The 23,720-nt window shown below is 35.0% G+C and overlaps 1 protein-coding gene across 1 annotated transcript in view; it reads left to right on the top strand.

The window, feature by feature from the left end:
• Positions 1 to 23,720, top strand: part of LOC126738415 (unconventional myosin-XVIIIa) — a 563,322-nt gene that overhangs the window by 240,203 nt on the left and 299,399 nt on the right. The window lies entirely within an intron of this gene.

Raw genomic sequence — 23,720 nt, 5'->3', positions numbered from 1 at the left:
ACTTTAACAAAAAAAGAAATGCCGTGTAAATATAGTTTTAGTAAAAATTATCGATATTTTATGTTAAAACGCCCGAAGCGGGTGAATTTGCATAAAAACTATTACATAAAAAGTGCCGTGAGCCTACATAATTTAACACACTTAATTCGATATTGAGCCTTGTAAGGAATTTAGAATCGATCGTATGTATGCATGTGGGTGTTGTGTAAGTTTTATTGTAAGATAATTACTATGTAATGCTTCAAATATCAGCGCCCTATCACATATATATTACGTGCCATTTCTTTGCAATTATTTACGAATGTGTGACATTAAATGAAGAGAAAACAGTTCTATAGCAAATAATATATTATGTAGTTTATAAGGATCTAGGAGCTAAAAATATATACAGGGTGGCTAAACGAAAACGAAACGGCCGCCACGTCGGGATCGTAAAGATTTTAAAAACACGGACACGTCAATTTAGATTACCAGGGGGAAACATTTTTAGAGTATAATACCACCCCCATCTGTCATCGCTTGGCCAGGGTGGAACTAACTTCAAAAATTTTAAATGGAATAGTGGGTCGATATATACCTTGGTCGAGTTATACCTTGTTTGAAAGTAGTATATCTTGTTTGAAAGGTCTTTCGATTTTCTTTACGGCTATACCCAGTTTAAAGGATTTTACTTCTACTATTGACTATTTTAACATTTAATACAGTTGATTGGAAAATAATCGCAATTCTTTCTCAAACCCTTAATTTATAACAATCATACATAGACACTAGTCCAAAAAATGCTGAAAATGGCATCCGTTAACCACCATGCAATAATACAGGTTTTGTTCAAATCAACGTCGCAGATTTCGTAGTATATCAGGAGTTATCTGTTGGCATTCAAATGTAATCCTTTCGCGCAATTCTTGTATTGAAGATGGTTGGATAGCATTGATTTTATTCTTTAGGTAACCCGACAGAAAAAAATCCAGAGGTGAAAGATCAGGCGACCGCGCAGGCAATTTAACAGAGTCTCTCCGTCCAATCCAGCGACCAGGCTACTTCTCATTTCAATAATTGCGGACAGCTATTGCGTAACGAGGGGGCCGCACCATCCTGCTGAAACATCACCTCGACTTCAACTTATTGATTGTTATTGTCATTTTCAATAATGTTCATTATTGCCGGATCGATAGCTTTTTGTAACAACCTGAGGTACACCGCATCAAGATTACCGGGTATAAAAAATGGTCCAATAATATGATTGCCATAAATGTCACACCAAACGTTTAATTTTTGCACATGTTGCGTATGTGCTTCGTGATAAATGTGTGGATTGTGGTTCGACCAATAACGTGATCTGATATTTACAGTGCCCTTTAAGAAAAACGAACATTTATCTGAGAAACAAATGTTAAAGCCATAATTGGGATTATTTCACAATTGATTCACAAAGCTCCAAGGGCCGATCATGATCTTCATTTATTTCATGTACCAGCTTTATTTTATAGGGGTGGAAATCATTAATTTTTATAATCCCTTGGATACTTCCCCGATTGATCCCAGATACAGAAACTAACTGTCGAGTGCTTAGAGTAGGATCCATATTAACATGTCCCAAAATTGCAAACTCGCTATTCTCTGTTGTAGGGTATAAACTATTTTGACTATTACTTTGTTTAACACGATAAATTAAGAATCAATGATCCGATATTACTTTGACCAAGAACTGACTGAGAGTGACATTATTATTTATTGTTTAGTTGTATTTTGATATTCTTATTTATTCCCCTTCTAAACGTCGATTAGAACAGAATCTATATTATTGCATGGAGGTTAACGATGGCCATTTTCAGCATTTGTTGGACTAGTGTTTATGTATGACTGTTATAAATTAATAATTTAACAAAAATTTGCGATTTAATACAATTTTATAAAAACCCAACATTTAATACAGGTTTTACAAAAAACTGTATTAAATGTTAAAATAGTCAATAGTTTGAGAAACGCTTAAGTAAAATCCTTTAAACTAGGTATAGCCGTAAAGAGAATCGAAAGACCTTGCCAACAAGCTACAACTCGACCCACAATTCTAAAATATTTGAGGTTAGTTCCACCCTTGTTAAGGGATGACAGATGGGGGTGGTATTATATCCTGAAAATGTTTCCCCCCAGTAACCTAAATTTACGAGTTCGACATGACCGCCGTTTCGTTTTCGCTTAACTACGTAGCCTTAGCCTATAAGGTAATTGCACCAGTGTTCGTTGCCTTTTTGCAGCTTTTTCTTCCTTTTGATTTTTTTTTATTTTGGCATTTTCTATTTTTCCTTGTTTTCTTTCTTCCTTTTCTTCAAGTTCTTTTGCTTTAACTGCTTCTTTTTTCCGGTAGAATTCCAGCCACTTTTTTGACGTTGCCACTGCCGGAATTTTTACTTTTTTTACAACTTTTGTGGGCTTAGGCCAAAAAAGTGCAGATTTCAACGGACTTGAAGCAGATTTTTTTTTCAATATTTTTTCTGTTTGTGTTGGAAGTTCTGGTATTGGTGACTATTCCTTCTGGTCTATTTGTTTCATATTTACTAATGATCCTTCATTCTCAACTGGTCGAATTTTTAGATGGAATTTTGGTTTAATAGACTTATCGACTTCTAGGATTTTGTTTCGCGAAGGCCTATTCGAACTTGCATCTTCCGAAATTTTCGTAATAATTTCTTTGATAAATGTGTTGTAGAAAACAAAGGATTGTAAATCGTGAAATGTCTGTTCATTAGTCATTTGAATCTAATGTAGACGTATCGCTTTTTTAATTTGCCTGATACGTCTCATGATTTGCATTATCTTAAAATAAACCATTTATGTGATTGATAAATATATGAGTTTGACTCGTTCACTTAGAATTACATCTCTTGCGTTTTTTTCTTGCTCTTCTTGGTTTTGTATGCTTCTAGTACCTAAAGATGAAATAAATATAAAGCTATACGAGCAGCAGTTTCATTTTGTTTACCTTGCGATGTAACTTTTCCAGATTAACTTATAATAATTACATCTTTTGAATATTCATCAGGCGATGAGCGTTTATTATTATATATTTGCGAATTTTTTGCGTTATACAAGGATGTGGCAATTGAATCATATCAATGTCGTCCTGGCCTACAATTAGTAAATGGATTTAGTCTTTGAAACCTTTTTATTAAAGCTTGAACGCTATCTAAAAGTTGATCTTTTTTCACTGGAAATTGTCTTTCAACTAGGTGAAATATCCATTGCTGGAACAATATTTCTTCTTCTGCAGACAGTATATATTGGGGACCCATTTTTCTAGGTATTGGAATTTTTCCTTTAATTTTGTCACTCAATGTTGTTCGGGGAACGTTAAATCTTTCAGCTGCTAGCTTAATGGAAAAACCACTTTTTACAGTAACGACAGCTTTGATCAGATTTTTTTGAGAATAATTAAATCTTGTAGCCATTTCTGCAAAGAACCAGAATTCGTCACCTCGACTTTATTTATTTGTAAGTATTTTATTTAGCAGAAAATAGTACCTATGACGAATAATGGGTCTCAATAACATGATAATCTAAAGAATTTAATCGGCAATAAGGATAACAAATATACCAATAATGTGTTAGTTTCCCATGGATTTTAGACTATATTGCATATGTACCAGTGTCCGTCATATGTGACGATTATTGAGACTGCGTCATTTTAGAATGTCCCAGTAATCGTCACCTTTAAATATTTAACGTAAATTGGTAAACTACCTAACATTATATAAAGAGTTTAAAAAAAGTTAACACAAATTTAAAGAGTTTTAAAGAAAACAACTACAAAAAACCTTCTTTATAACTTAATCTACTTACTTACTTGTCACACCTTAAGCACTTTGACACTAACGCGGTATTTTACTACAGCCTGTCATAGTAAGACTGTGTCACGATTAATGGCGGAATCCCATCAGTTCTTTGTATGTTGCCAGATTAGGCAATAAATAGTTTTCCTGAATAAATGCCGAAAGAATTTATGCAACGTAAATGATCATTGCCTTACTAAAAAGAAAAATTGGTGCAACGTGACGAACACTAGGACAGTGACGAATACTGGTGCAATTACCTTATATACAGTAGCGGCCAAAAGTGGAGAAACTTTAAATATTTTCTGTATATAAAAAACAGTTTATGCATAATATAATACTAAGAAAATATTTGACATGTAATTTGCTTTTTATAGCCTTACAAAAACTGCTTATTTTGTGAATTACATTGCTGACAAAAAATTGTTTTCAAATTCCCGCGGACATAAGTTTTTTTTTATGGTAAACACAAGCACAAGAGGAGAGTCCTATGTCATTCTTGGAGTGGTGCTTGCGCGAAGATATTTGTGGGTATTTATCTTGAATCGCTGTAGGTTGTATGCGTCGGGAAATATGTGAGGTGGAAGCTCGTTCCACAAAGAAGATGTTCTCCAGATGAATAAGTCCCGATACAGCGACGTCCTTGGGGTAGGCAGGTGGACTCGATGTTGATGAGCCGCAACTGCTAGACGCGTTCTTCTTGCCGGAACAGCCCTGGATGGAATCAGGCCTGCCAGCTTAGAGGAGCACTTACCGTGATAATAACGGTAGAATAAACAGAGATCAGCCACCTTTCTCCTGTGCTCCAGACTATCCAGACTCTTTGTCAGTTCTGGTTTGTCGATAAGACAAATAGCTCTCTTCTATATAGAATCCAGCAGGTTTAAACTATGCTTGGGTGCAAAGCTCCAGACATGCGAGCAATACTCGAGGGAAGGGCGTATTTGAGCCTTATAAAGAGTCAGCAGCTGTTCTGGTGTATACAATTTTTTCGTTTTGAAAAGCACTCCGAGTTTTATGGAAGCCGCCCTGGCGACCTCGGCAACGTGGTCATGCCAGGACACACTGTTAGTGACCTCGACTCCTAGAAGATGTAAAGATGATTTCATTGGCAATGTTTTCCCTGCCATAACTAGCTCCGGGCCACCAAGGTTAGTCTTCATCGTAAATACTGCAGCCTGCGTTTTTTTAGCGTTAAAATTGACCAAATTGTTATCGCCCCACTCCAAGATTGCTCTAATATCGTTGTTGGTTGAAGCTACTTGTTGCTGCCTAAGATTCTAAGAACCCGCGGTTGTCGTTGGTTTGGCGGACTTAAATGTGGAAATAAGTGTGCTATCGTCCGCAAAACTGTAGATTGGATTGACAGTGGTTCCTAGCAAATCGTTGATATATACCAAGAAAAGGGTGGGGGATAGAATGCATCCTTGAGGGACTCCAGCGTTAATGTTTAATTTCTCGGAGAGGTATCCATCGACGGCTGCTTGGATTGTTCGTTGTTTAAGAAAGCTTTTGATCCAATTCAATAATGAGTTTTGTATGCCGATTGAGGAGAGCTTAGTTAGTAGTCCCTCATGCCACACTCTGTCAAATGCCTTGGAAATGTCAAGAGCGACTGAGCGGGACTCGCCATGCTTCTCCATGGCCTCCGTCCACAAGTGTGTGACGTAGGCCAGAAGATCGCCGTTGAGGAGTATAAAAGCACACCAGAACTTGCACATCTATACAACCGAAAACCGTTTGTAACATGCTGCGAATTATCTCCTTTTAATCGAAATTATCGCGTCCGCATGTCAGCTTGGGAATTGCTAGGCGTCTCAGATCGTCGACAAGTAATTCCTCCTTTAGAAAACACAAAGCGTCCCAAACATTCTTGTAGGTTCGCTTCAGATGTGATGCCTCTTTTTCTACCAGCCTCTTCATCACTTATCTCGAGTGCTTTTTCCGACTCTGGGGTTGGACCAAAGCAGCTCTTTAAATTTTTTCCGAACTTTCTGCGAAAAACCTCGGCTAGCTATTCAGACATTGGCAAATCTTTAGCCGCACAATGTACCAGAACATACTCAGCTGAAGCAGTAAACAGGTCTCACTGCCCTTCACAGGTCCCTTCCGACTCTTTCGGCCCTTATAATGATGGCCATGAAGTTATTGAATGTCACATTCGGCTCTGGTTAGATTTTCCGCAGCTCAGCGTCTTTGAGGTTTCTATAATAAGGAGCCAATGGGTTAAAGTGAATGACTCGAGGTTTACTACGGGATGGCTTTTGAATCCTGTAAGGGATATTATAGATGACTTCTAGAATTTTGTATGGCTTATCCCAGGGTGTTTAAAGTTTTGTTGAAAGACCTTATCGTCTCTGAGGCGAACCAAATCATGGCACCGTTGTTCTACCTCTGGTCTTTGGAATTGACCTCATATGGTCCTGCAAAATGCGAACTCGACTATGAATGACATCCATTCTTCTACACAGCTTACTGACGTAGTCGAGCTGGGGACTCTCATGTCGTTTTATAGTCGATTGATAAGCCAGCAGAAATAAATGAAGAAAGCCATCCCAGTCTAGCTCGAGACTGCTTTAGTCAAATACTGAGTAATGATTTTATTTGTGCGTTCTATCGGGTTTTCCAATTTGGTGCGTGATCATTCCCGTAGGGCTAATTTGTTACACTAACACCAAAGTGACGTCTCGTTTTCTGAATATCTGCTATACTACATTCCATTGATGCTTCCATCGAAAGATATTTGAAACAACCTTTAAAATATGGAAAATTGATAGAACTAGTGGTGTGTTAAAGTCTTCATCAATTTTCGATCAAATCAGACCTATAGGAAAATTTACGTGACCCTAAAACTTGTCCCAAGCTTGTAAAAATTCAATAATTTTACCATAAAATAAACCCTAAATACCAAATATAGCCAAGGCGCCAAAAAATTGAGACCATTTAATAATAATTTCTAAATAAATGGGCTCACCTAATAATTAGAATAAATCCTGATCAGATTTTTTTTTCATTATCAAAATGTCATATCCAGTACACTGTATCGCATGAAAATTCGATAAATTCTAATACATGGCAACTGCTTCCTAAGTTGGCTTCCTTTACTTAGTTTAGGATTGTCTGGGATCTTCCTATTAGTCTTGTATAAAATCAGCATCTTTCTCCTCTTCCCGCTCATAATGCTTGTAGTTCTTGCTAGGGGGTAGTAAGGCCTGCCTCATTTCACCATCGCACAGTCTATCCAGGAATGCCAAACGGTCCCTGATCCTTTTTTGGACATTTGGATATGCCAGTCGAACCAAACCTGCAATATCAGCTTCAAATTCTTGCAAACCCTGACTTCTGGCCCGGGTTTTTTTAACCACATGGGGTAGACATGGTCGAAATTTGACTGGCCATAACTCCAAATGCGTCAACAAGTAGTCGTAGACTTTTGATTTTTTTTTTTACAGTTTGCTTTTGTTTAGTACCATCAAATTGAGGCGGTTTGAGGCACTTAAATCCCACAGATTTCGTTCCTATCTTCCCCTGCTAGAGGTTTACATGGTAGGTCATCGAAAGTGTTGAGCTCCAATATTGGGATCTTGTGTCAGACTTTCTGGATTCTGTTGTCCATCAATACAAGAATCCGCCTTTCCAGTGACAATTTTTTTTTCAGAATTTCTTTTTTTAATCCCTTCATGTTTTCCAAATTTTTTCCTTCCAACCTGGCAAAATTCTCTTTGCCAACTAAATTTAGAGATAAGACTGTAATCTATTGCAATAAATCTTTCCTTACTCTTGTATACAGTTTAATATTATCAGCTTAAAGTAAAAAATCGCAATCAATATTGAGCACTTTAATATCATTAATAAAGTAATTAAAAAGTAGTGGACCAAGTACACTTCTCTGAAGAATTCCGGATGCCTTCTTATAAGGTAAGGATTTTTCATCATGAATTCTTATACAGTGTGTGTCAGCCAAATGGAACAAATTAGCTAATAAATAGATGGGAGCGTGTTGGAAAACCGCTCGAACACGTCGATTGGTTTTTATAGTTGCGCCTTTTTTTTCATAAAAACTTTTTATACAGGGTGTATCAGATAACGGTGGTCAATACCGACTTGCTTAGTTTAAACATCACACCCTGTATGTTAATTAATTTTTAGATTCCTTAGATCATTTTAGACATATTTTGTATACAATGTCCTGTACCTATCTTTGACTGTTTCGGAAATATTAACTAAAATTCAAAAAATAACATTTAGAAAAGAACATTATTTATTTTTCAAGATTCTCTACAACTCACTTAATACTTCTTGCCCATTTAGGTCTTGGTAATGATAAAGCAAGCAAAAACTATTTCAGCATTCCTTTTTATTGATATGAGAATAAAAAAAAAACTAAAAATTGTTGTTTACTTTGGTTTAAAATGTCAGACTTAATGTTGACTCATGTTGCATGACAGAAGTAGTCGTCAGTGCTATAGTCGTTTGAATTTCATTAACTACAAGCCAGAAAAAATGGTTCATTTAACAGAAATGCACAAAATAACAATTTTGCAGATGATTGGCTATGGAGATAATACACGGACGCAAATGGATGTAGCTCGCTTATTTCACGAAAAATGTCCAAACTTGCCGTCTTTAACCCAAGGGACAATTAGTAAAGTAGAAAAGCAATTCCGCGAGCTGGGCCATGTTAGGCAGGTAAAAAAAGCAGCTGCCAATGCACTAAGTGAGGATACCAAATTGGCTGTTATGCTTGAGATTGAGGAACACCCATATACATCTGCTCAGAAAGCAGCCCCAGTAATCGATATTAGCTATTCATCAGTTATTAGAATATTAAAAGAAAATAAAATGCATCCCTATAAAATTATACCCACCCAGGAGCTCACGGAAGACGATTTTGACGGGAGAATGTATTTTTGTGAACAAATGATGGCAATTTTAGACAGCAACAAAACAATGAGTGCACCCTTACTCTTCGCGGTCATGCTAATCGTCAAAATTGCCGTTATTGGTCCACGGAAAATCCTCGCTGGACGAGAGAAGACAATACTCAATACCCTGAAAAGGTTAACGTGTGGTCAGGAATTATTGAAGATTAGACCATAGGTCCCTTTTTTATTGAGGGCAATTTGAATGGCGATAATTATTTAGAATTGCTTTAAAATAATGTAGTGCCAACGTTGGCCAACTTGTATCCTGATCCAGGAAACCCACAAGTTCCAGCGAATATGATATGGGTTCAACAAGATGGAGCACCACCCCACTACCAAATAAATGTCTGGCAGTACCTCAACCGAATATTTCCAGATCGGTGGATAGGGAGGCGAGGATCGATGGAATGGCCAGCACGGTCTCCCGATCTGACGCTATTAGACTTTTTCTTATCGGGAAAACTATTGTATACAAAACTAAACCCACTGACTTAGCTGACTTACGAAGACGAATAACCCTGGCAATTAGATCGATCACACCTGAGATGTTGAGTAACGTTAGAAGAAATTTCTATTTACGGGTAGGGTTTTGCCAAGACGTTCGTGACGAGCATTTTGAACATCTCCTACATTGACATTATTGTTTAGATTTGTATTATGTATAAGTTTTTGAATATGTTGTAACAAATTTCGGTAAATAAATTATTTTCTTTTCTAAATGTTATTTCTTGAATTTTACTTAATATTTCCGAAACAGTCAAAGATAGGTATAGGACATTGTATACAAAATATGTCTAAAATGATCTGAGGAATCTAAAAATTAATTAACATACAGGGTGTTATGTTTAAACTAAACAAGTTGGTATTGGCCACCGTTATCTGACACTCCCTGTATAAAAAGTTTTTATGAAAAAAAATGCGCAACTATAAAAACCACTTGACGTGTTCGAGTGTTTTTTCCAACACGCTCCCGTCTATTTATTATCTAATTTATTCCATTTGGCTGACACACACTGTATAGTGACGGAACTAATGAATCTGAAAACCCAAAGTTGGCCAATTTCTTGAAGAGTAACATTTGATCAAAGACCTTCGTAAAATCTAACTATAAAGCAGCAACCTGATTACCATTATCAATTACTTCTGCAAAACCGTTAAATATTTGAATATTGCTAGTAACTTGATTCAATAAACTGGTTTTTTATTAAAAAAAAGTTATGCTCCTATGCTTAACTTTTTTTTAATAACATTTTTTAGATACATATTGAAGAAAAGAAACCATCTCAGAGGTATTATACCATATTTTTACCATCATAACTACTATATAAATAGAATAGGAATGTGAAAATTCTTAAGCAGTAAACTACGAACTGAAAGTTGAGTGATCAGATAAGAACTGAATGAAAAATTATATCAACTATAACTATATGCAGCTGTTGACCGTATACTTATGCTAACGTAGGGTAGCAATGGAATGGCATAAATCACAGAGTGGTACCAGCATATTATAATATATTATACCCAGTAATAAGAAATGCATAAACCTATTCTTATCGAATAATGAACATTTATTTCTGCATTATTCTACCGCCCACTTGCTCTATACTGAATGGTATTTACGTATTTAAAAATTACATGAATTTGTAGGACATAATGAAACTTTAGGAGGAATGATATTATCAAAAAATTATAGCGGAAATACCATGTGATACATAATTATTCTTTACCTCCTATCGTGGTTAGTATACTCCAGGAAAGAAAAGTGGCATATAGTAGGATGAAAGTGCCAAGGACTGCCTCCAATTAATAGTCAGAACTTACATAGCTAAAATTCTATTTTCATGTCGTAGGCACGTAGGAAAGTAACTTTCATCGGGTGATTTATTTATATTCAAGAGGAATTAAAAACTAAGGCTTTGATACTCAAAATAAACTACCCAAAACAATTATCGCTTATTTTCGAAAACCCTGTATAAGGCCTTTTAATCTTAAAATTGTTAAATGCTGTTTTAGTAAACAACAATATCCTTTTTTTTAAATTAAACCGACCTGGTACATGAAAAATGTGCTGCACTTATAAGCGTTTACACATTTTTTCTTTTTCACTACAAAATGCTATACACTCCTAAATTTACACGGAACCACAGTTTGACTACTATTAGCTCAAAGACAACAAAATTAAATTTGACGAATCAAAGTATAATAAGTAATAACACTTATATAACAATTATAAAATATACAATTTATTTAAAGAACAAGGACATATTCTACGAGCACCACCCTACATGTGCGAGTTAAACCCTATAGAATTAGTGTGAGCCGAAGTAAAGCTATATATAAGAAATTACAATACTGGTGTTTTAACAGTTACTAAATTATTCAATTTATTATACAGGGTGTTTCAGAACTATGGGATCAAACTTCTGGGGGTTGTTCAGTGCAACAGAAGAATTCATTTGAGTATAGGAAGCCATGTCCGGAAATGCGTCACTACGCCACTACGGCCCTAAGACGCGCTAAAATTTATAAAAAACATTAATTACCTAAATAGGATCTGCTGCATTTATTTTTACCTTTTGTACATGATACCATAACAACAATTGTTTAAAATCAACGCTTATTAATGTCAATTCTCAATGTCATGTTTAAAAATTTTATAGCTTACAATTTTTAAACATTTATTGCTAATGGAAAACTTTGCCAATCAAGAATTGGCGGATATGCATTTGGCATACGGAGCAACAAACTGCAATGCACGAGCAGCATCGCGGTTGTCTCATGAACGTTAGCCCGAACGACAGCATCCTGGATACAAAAAGTTTATTGCGGTTTATCGGCGACTCGCTGAGACAGGCATGTTTAAGACCAAGATGCATGATACTGGTGTTGCTCGAACCGTAAGAACGGTCGAATTTGAAGAAGAGGTGCTTTAGCGAGTTGCCGATGAACCATCAAATAGCACACGTGACGTCGCTAAGAATATGAATACGAGTAACGCTTCTGTCTGGCGGGTACTACGCGAGCAACAACTCCATCCTTACCACTTCCAGAAAGGTCAATTGGTCAGTCAAACTGCAGTTTATCTGCCGATTATCATCCTAGAGTTCAATTTTGTCGATGGCTTCTGGATCACATCATTGCACAACCAAATTTTTTACGATATGTTTTGTGGACCGATGAAGCCTCTTTCACAAGAGACGGTATTTTTAATAGTACGAATAGCCATGTTTGGGACGAAGAAAATCCTTATGCAATTTTTCCAAGAAAACATCAGAATCGTTGGTCTGTCAACGTATGGGCAGGCATTGTTGATGATTATTTAATTGGGCCATACCTTCTACCGGAACGGTTAACAGGACCTATTTATCTGCGTTTCTTGGAGGAAGTTCTCCCAGAACTCCTTGAAAATGTTCCACTCCTTGAAATGTGTGGTTTTAGCATGATGAAGCGCCGGCTCACTTTGCTGTACAAGTACGCGAGTATTTGGCTCAGCGGTTTGGGCACCGTTGGATTGCCAGAGGTGGAGCAGTTTCTTGGCCTCCTAGGTCACCCGATTTAACGTCGCTCGATTTTTTCTTTTGGGACACGTAAAGTCTTTAGTCTACGAAACTGCAGTAGAATCAGAGCTAGACTTAATTGGACGAATAACAGCAGCATTTGAAATCATTCAAAACGAGGATCAAATTTTTAGTGTAGTCCGCCGAAATCATGTGCGGCGTTTAAATCGGTGTATTGAGGTTGGGGGAAGACATTTTGAACAATAATTGTTGTGATCAGATCCTATTTAGGTAATTAATATTTTTTCTAAATTTAAACGCGTCTTAGGGCCGTAGTGGCGTAGTGACACATTTCCGGACATGGGTTCCTATAACTAGGTGCAAGTTTCTAATGTGCTAAAGTTGCTTTTAAGTTGCTAAACTAGACCTTTACCCAACCTGTTATTACGTTGTCCAGTGAAGGATTTAATCAAAAATAAATTGCACGTATTTTTCATGTTGCCCAATCGTCAATAAGACGACAACTGACGTGTTTTATTTTTTTTTCTAATTGGAGATTTAAAAGTCTTCTTTGGAATTTGTTCGCTATTTGGTTCCGAAGATTGACCATTGGTCATTGGCGTGTCCATTTGGAATCGGGATCTGAAGTACTTGCTTGGCCAGATTTTTTGTTGCTGACTTTTTTGAGCTCCTTCCCAAAAGTATCTCGTAGACCTCGCCATTTCTTTTTCTAGCTCATCAACTAAAAAATAAAATAAAATTTGTCTTTTATTACAGCTACCTAGCGACAGGTTCATCTTTCAAGACTCTTGGATATTCATTTAGAATTTCAGACAATACTGTTGGTTGTATTGTACATGAAACTTGTAACGTTTCCATTAAAGGAAATTACGGTTTATATATCTAATGATTTTTGGACAAAATGGAGGTTTCCTAATTGTTCTGGGAGCATTGACGGTAAACATATACGGATAAACGCGCCAGCGCACTCTGGTAGCATGTTTCGTAAATATAAGTAATTTTTCTCAATTGTATTGCAAGCTGTTGTAGATGCAAACTACAGATATATTACTATAGATGTGGGAGCCTAAGGCAAAGAGAGTGACGGTGGAATATTCTCTCATTCAAATCTCTCAAGACAATTGGAAAATGGTGCTCTCAACGCAAGCCAGGAAAAAGTATTACCAGGCAGTAACATAGCTTTGCCTCACTTCTTTGTTGGTGAATGAAGCTTATCCGTTAAAGACATACCTCATGCGTCCCTATCCCCAAAGAAATTTGGGACCGGAAGAAGAAATATTTAACAAACGCTTAACAAATGCAAGGCAAGTTGTTGAGTGTGCCTTTGGTATTCTGAGCAGCAAATGGAGATTATTATTAAAAGCAATTGAAGTAAATCCCGATCGTGCTGGTATCATAATAAAATGTATATGTTTACTTCATAATGTTATAATTGATAAGGAAGGTTTTTATGATTTGCTTATGGAAACACCACTGCCACAAAATAAAATTAAAAACATTCATGACTGCAGGAGAGAATAGAACCACAACGAGAGCCCACAACATCAGGGATGCACGTAAAAATTATTTTGGTCGTAACACTTAAAGAAATAATTATAATAGAAATAACTAAACTAATATAATTAACTTAATCATTAAAACTGTTAATTTATCTGTTAATTGTTAATAGCCGTATTAATTAATTTACTTACCAGATATTTTTATTTCTGTGGATATTTCTAGCCATGGCTTGCGCTGAAGATCTCGTAAGTGATAACTCGAATCTTTCTGATCCCACAAACATTTGTGATTGTGAACCAAGTTAATTAGTTTTTCTACATCCATGTCTATATATTTTATTTAATTAATGTAATAAACGCACGAAAAATCCCAACAAGTTTGGATTGACTTCGGACGTCGGAACTAGAAGTACGGATACGTACGATTAATTCGGGTCCAGTCTGCGCGCTGTCATAATACTTGAAAGGTTGGGATCGTTCGGGCGTGTACGTACGTATTCGCACGAGTAAACTTCGTACGAAAACGCGTGCAGTGTGCGACCGGCCTAAAGAATATGAACACAAGAATTAAACATAGGGCTGTTAATGAAACTAGGAAATTTGTCTTTTGTTGTCTACAGCTTTAACCCAGCAGCTTCTTCTCAGAATCCATTTATGACTTTTGTCATTTACATTTGCACTCACCATTTTCACAAAATAAAAGTTTATTACAAGACCTACTTATAAATGCAATGTCGCCAATGTCTAAATTCGATTCAAAATTTTTATTATTATCCAGTTGTGGATTCTACTTTTAATTTTGTTATAGGGTTTATTTCTGAGTTCTACGGGAGGTTGATTATAGATTTTTGCTGAGGTATATGTTAAAGTTATTTGACATTTAGTTTTTGTGGTCTTTGGGATAGATACATTCTTATTTAAGGCTTGTCTAGTATTCTGATTGTAAAAAATTAAGTGCAAATAGTGTGGATTCTTACACAGAAGCCTAACCACTGCTTTCAAGTAAATTTGATTTACTTGCAACAATCGCTTCTCTAAATAAAATATCCGAGGAATACAATTTTGGTTTGTTAAACATTACCTTCAGAACATATTTTTGGGTAATCATAAGAGGTTTCAGGATGGTCTTACTTGTTCCGCCCCATGCTGTTATGCAATAGTTTATAATTGATTCAACCGATAAATGGTCGTTAGAGTCTTTTTTTGCATAAATTGTCTTGATTGATGAAATTTATAAATAAGTTAAAAAATAAAAATAAGTAAAAAACCGAACTCGAGTGGAAATATACTCAACATGGTGGTGCCTCTTTAGATTTTCATCCGAAAATAACACCTAAATGTTTAACCTTAGTCTGCCTTTTTATTTGCTGGATGCAAGAACATTCTGTTATGTCACAGTCGTTTTCGTGTAATGTGCTAGATGTTCTTGAATCTACAGAAAAGCATAAAAAGCTTTTAGTTAGTGTTTAGAGTTTAGTGATATATAATTTAGAGTTTAGTGTTAAATAATTTAAACCAAGCCAAGTTTTCATTTTTTTCATGGGAGACTCCGCAACAGTCTTTACATCTGCAAAATCCGCATCCAAAACTCTATTCCAATTGGTTCTTTAGCAGAGACTTAAACTTTGTAAAATTACTCTTAGAATAAATTTTGCCACGTTTGTTTTTTGTTTGATCTTGGGTTTTAAACATTGACATCAGGCCCGGATTTACAAAAAATGCCGCCCTGGGCACTGTGAAAAATGCCGCCTTTTTTTTTGAGGTGATTTTAGCTTGCGAAGTTAGGGTAGGTAAAATCGTATGCTGAGGTTTGTTATTTGTTGCTTGTCAACTGATTTATTTTGTACATTTACGTTTATATCACAGATGTACCGGGTGACCAACTAAGAATGGACATCGGCGATATCTCAGGCCCTAATAGTCGTAGCGCCTTGAAAAAAAAAAATTTTGTAATAAAAGTGGCCAAAAAAAAATGCTGGAAATTATTTTGAAGTTCATTGGTCAACCGCAAGAGGACGCCACAGCTTCTTTAAATCTTAAAATTGCATTTTTGCCAAAAAACCTCCAATAATGGACACCTTAAAATATTATATTATTATTCTAGGAAGATTTCCTCACAAAAAAGTTTCTACAAAAATTTCTGTCAGTTGTCAAATAAAGTGGTGGGGGGGGGGGCGTTTTTAGCTTCAATAAAGAAAACAGCTAAAAATCAGCTATGACTGGACCGATTTTTTTTAAACATATTTTTGTTTTAAGTCTATTGTTGCCTTATTTTTTCAACCAAAAAAAAAATCAATTTTCTTCTCCTAAAATCCGCTAGAGGGCGATGACTTGTGACTAACCCTTTCTGACGGATTATTTCAAAAAACTCAAATGCAACTATATATATTTTTTTACGTCATTAAAAGTGGGGAAGAAAACCAAAGAAAGTGGTGAAAACGACACTTCGATATCACTTGTTAAACTAAACTTATTAACAAAATAGTGTCCATTCGAAAATAAAAGTGATAAAAATGGCCATAAATTACTATTTGCTTAGACAAGCTGAATAAACTCGTATTAACTAAGTATTTGTAAAAAAAAACAAACTCAGTAGTGTTTTAGAAAATCCGAGATATAGAATTGATCGTTATACGTTTATTTATGCAGGGTGTTAACTAAATAAAGTTGACCAAATTGGCCTTCTTTTGGGAAAACTGTGCATACAGTTTATAGTTGTTCTATAGGAAAGTTTTGAAAATTTGGCACCATACCATACCATAGAAAAGTTAATTAAAGATACAACAATAAAATAATTTGACACTTGTAACAATTTTGATGATACCGGATGTAGATGAAAACTTGCTTATTTTAAATAGAACACTCTATAATATGTTATTTGATATTTAAATTCTACATACAATTTTAAGAAATCTTAGGTGGTATAATAAATAATATGTTATGCACATAATTTATTTAGTGCCTCCCCAAATGTTCAAAATGCATTCGATCATTTTCTATGCACTGAATCATCTTTTGTTGGGTAGACAGAACTGCAGTCTCTACCTCAGCAAATGAGAGAGTCTGCATGCAATCCCTAATCCGGCCAATCATATTTTGTAGCGTCGTAGGTCTTGTTGCAAAAACAATTTCTTTAACTCGACCCCATAAATAAAAATCCAGGCACGTTAGGTCTGGTGATCTAGCCGGCCATGGAAAGGTACCGCCCCGTCCTATCCATCTACCAGGGTAGGTAGCATCTAAAAACTCCCGAACATTTCGGGCGAAATGTGCTGGATAGCCATCGTGCTGGAACATCATTCGTTGGCGAATTTCAAGTGGCACATCCTCTAATAAAATTGGCAATTCCTCCCTTAAAAACTGCAAATAATTTGCACCATTTAATGCGTTGTTAAAAAAAATGGGCCGATAATTCGACCTCCTAATATTCCTGCCCAACAATTTAAAGACCAACGGCCTTGATGCTGGACTTCTCGCATCCAGTGCGGATTCGTTGGTGGCCAGTAATGAATATTGTGGAGATTCACGCCTCCATTGCTGTGAAATGTAGCCTCATCTGTCCACAATATGTTTGAAAGCACCTGAGGATCCTCTGCAATCATACCCAAAAGCCAGTGACAATGGTCTAGCCTTCGGTCAAAATCTTGTGCACTTAATTCTTGATGCAGGACTAAATAATATGGATGAAACCTGGAACAAGATGATGACTGCTGATTCAACAGAATAGACCAATCTGGTGCTTTTCGTGTAAAATTTAATTAATTTTACATTTAAAGCATCATCATCAAAAAATGAACTCTCATTGGGAAAATTAAGTCTCATCGCGTATAGTGAAGATTAATATCCAAAAGATCGCTTACCTGTACTCCTTAAGAATATTCTGAACAGTAGTTCGACTTACTCCCAGGTCGTGCGCTATTGTTCTAGTACTTAAGTGAGGATTAAACTCGACGTAGGCTAAAACATTTATTATGTGTCCCTGCGTTGTCTCCGAAACACGGGCAGCCGAACGTTTCCAGTCGTTCGCAAACGATGTGTAATTCGAAGAAAAAATTTTGCAGTAGGATGGCGTCTATCAGGATACTAATGCGCATACACCCTTGCAGCAACTGTGGCATTTCTCATACATTCAAAATAAGTACCTATTATGTCAAACGCCTCTTCGTTTGTGTAAAGCATTGTTAAACAAAGCAATACGAAAAATAGAGATAAAAAGTTAAGGAACAAAAAACTTGAACAAAACACAAAAAACCGAAACAAAACAGGAAAAACTGGAACAATACGAACAACTGGCACAACACGAAAAACTGAAACAACACGGAAAACTGGAAAAACAAAGTTCACAATACGGCGAACTAACAAGAAAACTATTGGATGTTATTAGCGAGACTTAAAAACGCTTTAACAATCCCAAGAAGAGACGCTAAAATGACATTTAACTGAAATATTTACATATTTTGCTTCCATGGTTACCTGCCACTTTTGTTTCCATAGCCTACTAACTCAACTTTCCTATGCACAGTTTTCCCAAAATAGGCCCATTTGGTCAACTTGGTTTAGTTAACACCCTGTATAAATAAACGTATAACGATCAATCCTGTATGTCGGATTTTCTAAAAGAGTACTGAGTTTGTTTGTTTAAAAAAATACTTATATAAAAGGAGTTTATTCAGTTTGTCTAAGCAAATAGGAGTTTATCGCCATTTTCGTCATTTTTATTTTCGAAGGGACACTTTTTTTTATAACTTTTGTTTAAGTAATGATATCGAAGTGCCGTTTTCACCAGTTTCTTTAGTTTTCTTCCCCGCTTTTAATGACGTAAAAAAATACATATAGTTGCATTTGAGGTTTTTGAAATAATCCGTCAGAAATGGTTAGTCACAAGTCAACGTCCTCTAGCGGATTTTAGGAAAAGTAATTTGAATTTTTTTTTTGGTTGAAAAAATAAGGCAACAATAGACTCAAAAAAAAATATGCTTAAAAAAAATCGGTCCAGTCATAGCTGATTTTCAGCTGTTTTCTATATTCAAGCTAAAAACGCCCCCCACCACTTTATTTGACAACTGACAGAAATTTTTGTAAAAACTTTTTTGTGAGAAAATCTTCCCAGAATATTAATATAATATTTTGAGGTGTACGTTATTAAAAGTTTTTTGGCAAAAATGCAATTTTAAGATTTAAAGAACCTGTGGCGCACTCTAGCGGTTGACCAATAAACTTCAAAATAATTTCCAGCATTTTTTTTTGGCCACTTTTATTACAAATTTTTTTTTTTCAAGGCGCTACGACTATTAGGGCCTGAGATATCGCCGACGTTCATTCTTAGTTGGCCACCCGGTACATATTATTGTATTTTCTGCAAAACAGGAATAGCAAAATAAACAATAACAAGTGACAAGATTATATTTGTTGCCTGTGAATTTATCATAACTTTTGAAGAACTTGAAAGAAAAACTCACAAATCTGTAACACTACTTATATAATAACGTGGCGTACTACTGTAGTTGAAGGAAAACTCTATATCTGACCTCTATGGTAATACAACATCGCTTATCATTCTTTTTTTTTAAGGTGTTTATATATGTTTTATTGTCCTGACGAGTGCGGTTGCTAGATCAATAGAATATTAGATTGCATATTATCTAAAACTATCATATTGAAATACTAGTAAAATCCTTATTTTAGAAATTAATTTGTATCCAATTAAATATAATTTGCTATAGTCTTCTTTTTTTTTTATCACGAAGTGAGGTTAAGACAAAAAATATATAAAATAACAGGAGACAAATACTTTTTATTAAGAATTGAAAAATGTAAAATGTTCTGTCATTTAATACAATTGTAAAATGGAGACAAATTTTTAATTACAAACTTCTTTGATCATGTAGACAATGAAAATATTATTAACTGTTTCTAAAAACGATCTTACAGCTATAGAAATCTAAAGATGTATATGAGCGTGTCGTTTTCATCGAAAGACGCGTCTGACTTTTTGTGTGGCGAACTGTTCGATGATATCTTCGCAATTATTTCATTAAAGCAAATTTTACTATTAATATTTGACATGTAAATATTCCCCATGGTAATTTATAAGTATAACCGTTGAAAATATTTTCTTTTCTTTCTTGAGATTTGCCGCCCTAGGCAAAGACTAGGCCTGACTGCCCCTAGTGTAAATCCAGGACTGACGACATATAAAATAAGACAGCTTCATGGTCTGTCAGATAGTCCTGCATTTGTACAGTGACAAAATTGATCATTCCAGGTCACGTGACATTTGACAGGCGGCCATTTTAGCTGAGGGGCAAACAATTATTTTCATTTCCATTGTGTTCTTGTGTGCTTCGTGTGATTTTGTTCTGTTTCTTTGTGCTTTTTTGGGTGTTCGAACTTTGCTTTTTAGTTAAAAACGTTTTATTTTACTAAAAATGTTTAACAGAGGATATTATGAAACCCTAACTGGGGACGTAAAGCGGCGTTATGACCAGAAAATTGGGATTATAAACAATATTGACCCCTACCAATTGGGACCTGGTGATTGTAATTTTAATGTGAGGGAGCTTGCCATTGTTACGACCTTATCTGAGTTTCCGATAGAAAATTGGTTTTGCCCTGATTGTAAATGTGAATAAAATAAAGCTCTGTTTCAAATATTAACCTTTAAAAAATAACCTTTGACCATAATATACAATATGAGTATTAATATAACATTTTGCTTATACCTATGCATATTTCAAATTAATGTATTAACAAAAACTAATGTCGTATATAAAGTTTATAGGTAATATTTCAATAGTCCTAATGCCATATACAGAGGTAGTAATAGATTCTGAATATTCACATACTTAAATTTTTAAAAAAATGTATGAATAATTAATTACAATGTGTATTCCAATATAAAAGAAACCTATTTGGTCCCAATTGTATTAAATATCCCAGTAATATATATTTTTTAATATGTATGGCTAAAATTATATGGCTTTTGGCTGCTTTCCGTCTCCTTTTGCTTAAATAAGCACATTTGGGATAAGAACATAATAAGTATTTTCAATTAAGTTATTTAAATCCTATTATTTCTAAGTTATGAAATTTCTAAAAGACTCTCTTTAATGCAGATGAGTTTCAAACAGTAAAATAGTAAGTTTAGAATTTTTTTCCAACTTCTAAATGATAGAAAAAATGTAAATCGAGCGTTTTAGCTACTTATATTTATACTAATGCTAACTACATAATATGTTTAAACTAAATAAACACCTTTATCATAAGTGTGTCGGTTATATTAGACAAACATCCACCGTGAACATGTTTCTTAAATCTAAACTATATAAATATATCTTAATTACTTGGTATTACAGGGTTACATAAAATTATTAATGCACTACATACAACACTCACTTCATCAACAGCAGATTTTTTTGACAACATACTTACTGGAATACTCTGTTGAAAAATTTTAAATGTTTTCTTTAATAAACCTATTATTCTCTCAACATATATTCTCACAGTGCCAATATTTCTAGTGCTTTCTAGGTCTTTTGAAAGAAGCTGACTTTTTCCTTTAGTGCAGTTTTATTGCCAGTTTGGCTTCTAAAATTTTTACAAAGTGTTCTATTGAAAATCCCCTATCTGCCTAAATGACATCCCCTGGTGAAATTAAATTTAAAAAATCTGAATTTTCTGCTAAATATTTATCACTTGTTCTCCCTCCCCAAGCTTTTGATATATAAGCTATTGTACCTTGGGGAGTAATTCCAATTAAAAACTTTATGGTTTGGTGATGTTTATAATTTGACCACCACTGTGAGGCATTTAATACATTAGATGGAGTCTCTATAAAAACCTCAAAACAGTCGATTATTATGACTATTGTGTCATTAAATGCCTCTTTAAAGCAAGCCGGAACTTTTCTGAGTGACTGTTCTCGAGATGGCCACAAAACAAAATGTTTCAGTCTTAAGTATAAGATATTTAAAGTACTTAATAAGGTCTCTGAAACAGTTGTTGGACAAACACAAAATCGATATAACATATATTTAAAGGGTAAATTTAATCTAAATTTCATTAATGTGAGCAGCAACTGTTGGAAAGGTGACAATGCTTTTTTCACAGACAAGAATGGCTTAATATCTTCATATAATGTAAAAAATATATTGCAGCTAAGACCAGTAAAATATAAACATTTAGAGTCATTATTTTTAAATGATTCTTCATTTAAATCACAGCTTTCAACCCTTTGTTTTAGCTCGTGTATTTGACTATTGCAAAACTTAAGATCTGCAAAAAGTTTACCCAAATCGTCAATTGATAGGTCAGTTTGCACTGCAATACTAGTTTGTGTTTCACTAACTTTTGTAGCCGCAATTTCTTCAATCATGTTCTCCATTTGGGTGCTACTACTGGGAGTATTGACACTTTCTGGATTGATACCTGGGTCGATTCCTGTCTTGCTTTCCTCTGCATTTATCTAAAAATTGCATGCCTATATTTTAATCAGATTACAGACAAAGTCAGTTTAAAACTCTAAATAAATATCAGAAACTTTTTCCATACCTCTAACTTAACCCTTTTTCTCCCATTTAATGCTCTGTCATGTCTCTCTACTGCTTTTTTAGTTACAGTTTTATTTGTAACATAACCCATATTTTGATTAGGTACCCAGTCGGGATTGCCTTTATCTTCTAACTCAGCGGGAGCACCTGAAAATATAATACACAAACTATCATAGCATCTCCTCCCATCACAACGTTAAGCCCAATATTCTTAACTTAATTTAATATCTTTATGGCAAATATTACTTCTGTGACTATGCATTATTATTTACTCACCGTTTATGAAATGCCTAGAACATATTCGAGCATTTTTTAGGAACGTGTCTGTCAAAGAGCCCCTTTTTAAAGACTTAATCCAAAGATCACGGCGTTCATTTGACAAGGCATCTAACATATCTCCTCGAACTTTAAAGCAGCGGGTATTCCAAAAAAACCTTACATTGTCCCTCTCCGCTCTCATTGAACACTTTACAACTGAACAAAACGAAGGCATTTTCACAAAACTTTAAAAAACAAACTCCTATTTCTGCATTCAACAACGTTATGTTTACAAATTGTGTGCCCCTCAACAAATATGGCCGCGCTGTCAATGACGTCACTCTGCACTGATTAATAATATTACCACTGCCCAAATTTGACCAAACATAATCGAGTAGAGAGGATGAATGACCTGTAATGCGTATTGGTTGATCAACATGCATGCTCAGATTAAAGGACTGCAAAAGATTGCACAATGACATGGTGTGATCATTGTACTGATTCAGAAAGTTTATGTTAAAATCACCCGAAACAACAATATTAGCATTGACTGACAGATGTGACCATCAAGATTCTATTTTTTTCAAAAAAGGATCACAACGTTCAGAGGGAGTATCTGTAAATCGCCAAAATGTACAAATTATTTTTTTTGCAATAGGCTATTGACAATTCAAATCTTTTTATTTAAGAAGGAAATCAAAATTTACTATTGGGAGAAAAGAATAACTAGAAATGAAATCATTATGCATCAATATCATAGTGCCACCATGGAGAGGAACTCCTCTCGAGCAAATTGAGTAATCTGCCAACCCCATTCATTCTCATATAGATGTAAGTGATTGCTCAGTTCAATCCAATAGAACACGTGTGGTATGCACTAGAAATGAGTGTTAGAATCAGATTAATTCTACCAGAAACCTATCTGTCTGAATCTGATTATAAGTATGCAAAGACGTTACAGGGCAGTTCTAACAGCAAAGAGCGATACTGGATATTAATTTATTATAAACTGTAATTGTAATCGAAAGAATCGTTCATTTTATTTAGGGGGCCACCTATTTTTTTCATTAAAATTTTGAAAAAACGTAAATTATACAAAAAAGTATAAATAAAAACACATATTAATTTTTTCAGGTAAACA

The sequence above is a fragment of the Anthonomus grandis genome, chromosome 7 (genome assembly GCF_022605725.1).
Source record: "Anthonomus grandis grandis chromosome 7, icAntGran1.3, whole genome shotgun sequence".
NCBI lineage: Eukaryota > Metazoa > Arthropoda > Insecta > Coleoptera > Curculionidae > Anthonomus > Anthonomus grandis.
The sequence above is the reverse complement of the archived record's forward strand: the minus strand, read 5'-3'. Positions and strand labels throughout refer to the sequence as shown.